Consider the following 6,000-nt stretch of genomic DNA (forward strand, 5'->3'; position numbering starts at 1 on the left):
CTGCCCATTGCTATTCTGGGTGGTGTATGAGACACAAAGACATGAAGATTCTGTTTTGTTACTGTTTAGACCATTTTATTCATTTCCATATAGTATTATTATTATTCCATACTGAACTGTGCCTTATTTTGGCTGCTGCCAGGACCTTGGGTGGGGGGGACTGGCTTATCATCCATGAAAATAAGTCAGTTAAAGTGTGACTCTTGCTGAGTGCAGCTGTGTGTTTGCCCAAAAGAGCACACTCATGCACAAAATGTTTATGCAACACCTATAACAATCTTCACTCTCTTCCAACTTTGCTTCACAAGGCTGATGCTTCTCATCCTTGCTGGTCACAAGCTGGTCGACTCTTGGAACCAGCAACCCAGGATGGCCTGCACCGTGTTGTATCTCCAGACTGGAAGAAGGTGTGAGTGTAAATAACTGGTTGCTACAGCTAAAGGATACTAAACCTGGGCAGTGATGTGATACTCGAGAGCAGGAGATAAGGAAATATCAATAGGAGAGAATCTTTGTAACTCAGGGCTGAATTGTGGAGTCCTGGGTGCTCTCTGAGGTTGGTGGTTCTCTTGTAGATGTTTCATGACCCAACTAGGGAACATCATCAGTGCTGGAAGAGAGCGGGTTTGAGGAGAGGAGGAGGCGGAGGAGGAGGAGGAGGAAGAGGAAGAGGAGGAGGAGAAGGAGGAGGAGGAAGAGGAGGAAGAGGAGCAGGAGGGATGACTATGGGGACCTTGGTGCTTTCTGAGCTTGGGTGTTTTTTTTTACAAACATTTCATGACCCAACTAACTGACATCATCAGAGCTAGAAGGGGGTGGAAATTTCTCTCTGTTTATCTATAGGTTGATTAGATAGAAGAGAATGCAGCTCAAAGTTGAACTGTGAGGTCCTTGGTGCTGTCTAAACTTGGTTGTTTCATAACCCAACTAGGGAACTTCATCAGTGCTGCGATGGAATGGGGTTTGGGGAGAGGAGGGGGGAGGGGGGAGGAAGAGGAGGAGGAACGTTCTATGGTCCTTGGTACCTTGTTGTTTGCTTGCAGATGTTTCATGACACAAGTAGGCAACATCATTAATGCTAGAAGGGAGTGGGGTTTGTGAGGAGGAGGAGGAGGAGGAGGGTGGTTTGTGGGGTTCTTGGTGCTCTCTGAGCTTGGTTGTTTTTTTGCAGATGTTTCATGATCCAACTGGGTCACATCATCCCTGCACATTGTCTCCAAGAAAACAACCAAGCTCAAAGAACAGCAAGGACCCCACAGGAAGGAAATGAGCAGACCAAGGAGGAGTAGCCAGAAGAAGCAACACTTCTCCTTGGTGAAAAACAAACCAGGGTTCCTATGAGGATTTCTGACCTCTCAGAGAACGAATAAATCACCCGCTGGACCTCAAACTCCCCTAAGCAACTCCCTCCAGCCCATATTTGGCTTCACGGCTTTCCCAGGAAGCCTGCTTAGCTTCAGCGGCACATTGAAGGAGATGGAATGTGAAGTCTCTCAAGTTTCACGTCTTGAAGCTAGTTGGGGTTTCTAAGGGCCTACCTGGTGCACGTTCAATGCTGTCTGCTGAAGCTCAGGGGGACCTCAGGAAGGGCTTTCCATGGCTTAATTCCCTGCAGAAGGAAGGCAGCCGACCAGCGTCTGCTTAGTGACAACCAGCATCTTGGATTCCATGTGGGGATGACACCAGCCAGAGCAAAAAAGAGCTCAAAGAAGCAGTGCAAAGTTGGAACATGTGGAGAGACCACTTGGCCCACAGAATCACCAGGGACCAATACAACTCAGTTGATCACCATCAACACGTGGGGCTGAGTGCAGCTTACGGAGCAGAGATGGAATATGGGCACACTCAGGTGCACCTGGGACTGTTTGCCCTGCTCCAAGAAGAGCAAGGATGGGCCATTCCTATCTTGATCCCATCAGAGATCCTTCCCAAGCGTGATTGATGCCATGGTCTCGCACAATGCCAATGCATAAAGGACCTGAATGTATTTAAGAAGAGATTGGACAGCCATTTGTATGGAATGGTATAGGGCAGGGGTAGGCAACCTTGGCTTTTTTATGACTCGTGGACTTCAATTCCCAGAATTCCTGAGCCAGCCACGCTGAGGGGAAAGGGAGAGGTTTCCAAGCTGAGCCAAACTAGCTCAGGAATTCTGGGAGTTGTAGTCCACGAGTCATAAAAGAGCCAAGGTTGCCTACCGTTGGTATAGGGTTTCCTGCTTAGGTAGGCGGTTGGACTAGAAGACCTCCAATGTCTCTTCCAACTCTTTTATTAGGTCATCCCCAGCTCTAATTTACAGAGACTACCTGAACATAGGCTTTCTGAGGTCCAAATTCTTGTGCTTGAGAGGACTTCCGACCAAATGGCCTGTGCAATGGAGTTCCATCTACTTGTGACCTTGAGGTGCTTCTTCTCCAAATGAACCAAAGTCAAAACTTGTTCTTGTCTCTAGATTCTGGCTTGGCGAGGTTATAAACCAAGCATGCCAGACTCAACCCTCTTGACAGCTTCTTCCCTCAGCCACAATAACCTAAAACCCAAAAGCAAGATCAAGATTGCAAGAATGCATACTTCAGCTTTTTTTTCTCCTCTGGGGACATTCCAGAATTCCCAGCCAGCAAGTTTCAAGATGTGTTGCCTTCAGCTCCCTGAATTCTCTAGCCAGCAAGTTTCAAGATGTGTGGACTTCATGCTGGCTGGGGAATTCTGGGAGTTGAAGTCGAGACATTTTAAAAATGTCTTGAAACTTGGCACAAAATTGGAAAGCACTGAAAGCCCCCCCCAGAGGGAGAGGTGATTGGGAAAAATACTGGAATGTGCAGAAATGAATAGACTAACAATGACAATTAAAGATAAGACAGAGTCAGACTACTATGAAATCTGGGGAACTTTTTATGATTGGCAGAAAAGAGAATACGGTTAAAAGATAGTTAACATCAATTTAGGTGGAAGAAGAAGGAGCAGATAAGGAGGGAGACCCAGGCGACACAGTATTGAATAACTGGAGGTTGTATAAATATTTATAGAAATATATACCGAGAAGGTTAGATAAATAGAAGTATTAATGTAAGAGAAAATTAATCTTATTGTATATAATACAGATAGGGAAATTTCGAGAGAGGAGTTGCTCGGACATTACCCCTGAATTGTATCTGAAGAGGGATGAGAGGGAAGAAAGGAGAGGAGAGAGAAAAGAGTAAAGGAGGGGAGAAGGAAGTAGGGAGGTTGGAGGAGAAAAGTAGAAGTGGGGAGAAAGGGGAGGAGAGTGGTGAAGGAAAGAGAAGAGGAGAGGAAGAAGAGGGAAGTAGGGAAGAGAAGAAAGGGAGAAAGAAGGTAGAGAAGAAGGAGTGTGGATACAGTGAAAGGGGAAATGGGCAAGCAACACCAAAAGTCATGTGTATGTATTTATTTCATTTTATTAAAAGTAGCTTATATATGAATGTAAAAAGAATGTATGATAACCTCTGATAAATATCACAGTATGTGTATGGGGGAAAGTTCGGAAAAATAAAAAATTATTTAAAAAAAAAAAGTTTCAAGATGTGTTGACTTCAACTCCCAGAATTCCCCAGCCTGCAAGTTTTAAGAGGTGTGGACTTCATGCTGGCTGGGGAATTCTGGGAGTTGAAGTCCATCCATCTCCAAGTTGCCAAGGTGGAGACACACTGCTCCAAATACGTTGCATAAAGTAATGAACGGTGTAAAGCAGTGGTTCTCAACCTGTGGGTTGGGACCCCATTTGGGGTCGAACGACCATTTCACGGGGGTCGCCAAACAATGCAGTCCGCCATTTTTTGTCCCCTTTTCCTTAGCTGTGCTACTCCCTTTTATTCTATTGGCTTTTGAAAGTCAATAAAATAGACTCTCTTGAATAGAATCTAATTCTATTGGCTTTCAAAAGCCAATAGGAATTGTCCAGGCTGTCTCTGCCCTGCTGAGCCCACCAAAAGTCCCATTCTGCAAACGGTGCTGCACCAGTTGAGTAGTCCTCGACTTATGACCGGTTGGGGGTCGCAGCATTAAAAAGGTTGAGAACCACTGGTGTAAAGAGAAAAAGACAAGACAAATGTGCACGTCAGTGCAAAGCCCCCCCCCCAGCCCCCCCAAAGGAACCCCATTTAGCCAAGAGGCATTTGAGATGAGCTGAAACTTGGCAGATTTTGCCGCAGTGCCAAATAATTCTTACCGGAAGCCTTGCCCTCCAGCCAAGTGCGTTCTCACAGCCAGACAACCCAGCTTGCTTGCTCTCTCGGCTTTTTTTTTTTTCTGTGGCAGCAGCAAAGCTACACAACTCAATCGAAAAACAGCCATTATAAATCTGCACAACTCGCCTGGCGGGGTTGCGCTTGAACGGGGAGGAGAGCAGGGAAGACGGGCTGAGTGGCTGTCGAGGGTAGTGACCCAGCAGTCACGGCTGGGAAGCTTTGCAAAGAATTTGGCGGCTGTTCCTCAAACACAAACACTGCAGGAGCAAGGAAACCGCTTGTTTTGCAATCTGCTAATTGGGCTTTTGTTTGGAAAAAGCGCGGGTTTCCAAAAAAACAAAACCAGGAGAGTTTGGGAGCCCTAAAAGGTCTGGTTTCTGAAGGAGCCTTATCAAGGTCAGGATCTTGAGAGGCTATGTCTGGGAAGTCTTTTTCTTTTTCTTTCTTTCTTTCTCTTTCTTTCTTTCTTTCTTTCTTTCTTTCTTTCTTTCTTTCTTTCTTTCTCTTTCTTTTCTTTCTCTCTCTCTTACTTTTTTCTTTGTCTCTCCTTCCTTCTTTGCCCGCTTCTTTTTTTCCTCCTCCTCGTTCCTTCCTTTTCCTCCCTCCCTCCCTCTTTCCTTTCCTTTCCTTTCCTTTCCTTTCCCCTCCCTCCCTCGCTCCCTCCCTAAGACCTCGCTAGAATATTTTCAAGGGGTTTTGAGGGCTGCAGCTGATGTGTTGGTAGATCTTGCCACTGCTAGCTGGATTATGGCTCGTATTCTACCAGTGTGAGGATCACCCTGCCACTGTTTTCACGTGGAGACACCCAAAAGCGTTTCTTGGCAGAAAAAGAGGGCTGCACAGTTACCTTTTAACCTGAAAAAGTTGAGAAAGAAACCAAAGGAGACCCAGGGGCTCCTTGCTGTTACGGTTTCACATCTGGCAGAGTCTGGCAGGGTCTGAACTGGCTTCGTCCCCCCCCCCGAGGAGGAGGTAGCAGGATGGGGGCTGGCTTGCAAAGGGTTGGTATGACACACAAAAGGGCTTCTTTAATAGTTGGCTGGATTTTTTTTTTTTTTTTAAATGGAGTGGAGGCCCTGAGCAACAGAGTGTTATAAAACCTTACAACGGAATCGGGCGGCCTTTCCAATTTAATAGCTGAACAAACTAACAAACAACACGTGAAGGGTGGCATTGGACCTTCAAAGTCCTGTCTACTTTCCCACTTCTGGTGCCTTCCTGAAAGGCCAGACTGCAAACTCCGGTGTGTGTGTGTGTGTGTGTGTGTGTGTGTGTGTGTGTGGCCAGCTGGGCATGAGGGCACTTTCCATGCTCCCAGACATCTGACAGGGGCTAACTTGACGCCAAGCGATCTGCATGGAACTCCGCATCAATCTCCAAGAGGCCTTAGGAAAAATGGAGCTTCAGAGTCCCAGAAATTTAAGAGGGAGAGAGAGAGGGAGAGAGAGAGAGAGAGAGAGAGAGAGAGAGAGAGAGAGAGAGAGAGAGAGAGAGAGAGAGAAGAACAAACCTGCTTGCTGCCTGGCCTTCCAGCCAGCATCTGCCGGGGCAAGCGAGCAGGTCAACCCAATCCCTGGACCTCTCCAGAACTGGCCCAATCCTTGGTTAGCTCTTCCTAGCTGAAGACTGAAAATCAGGCTTGTGAGATGCTATATTTTTTTCTATCCTGCTCTATGGAGTAGAGAGTTGGTCTCTGACAGAAGGCCACCTGAAGAGACTAGAAGCGTTGGAAATGTGGATTTACAGGCGGCCGTTAAGTTTAAGCTGGATTGACAAGATCAGAAATGAGGAGGTG

The 6,000-nt window shown here is 46.5% G+C and overlaps 1 protein-coding gene across 1 annotated transcript in view; it reads right to left on the minus strand.

The window, feature by feature from the left end:
- Positions 1-4,725, minus strand: part of CNTFR (ciliary neurotrophic factor receptor) — a 215,328-nt gene extending 210,603 nt beyond the window's left edge. Inside the window, exon 1 of the mRNA XM_039361481.1 lies at positions 4,187-4,725. The gene's annotated coding sequence lies outside the window, so the exon portion shown is untranslated. The remainder of the gene's footprint in view (positions 1-4,186) is intronic.
- Between the last annotated feature and the right edge of the window lie 1,275 nt (positions 4,726-6,000).

Source organism: Crotalus tigris, unplaced genomic scaffold, assembly GCF_016545835.1.
Source record: "Crotalus tigris isolate CLP2741 ecotype Arizona unplaced genomic scaffold, ASM1654583v1 scf7180000019276.598803, whole genome shotgun sequence".
NCBI classification, from domain to species: Eukaryota; Metazoa; Chordata; class Lepidosauria; order Squamata; family Viperidae; genus Crotalus; species Crotalus tigris.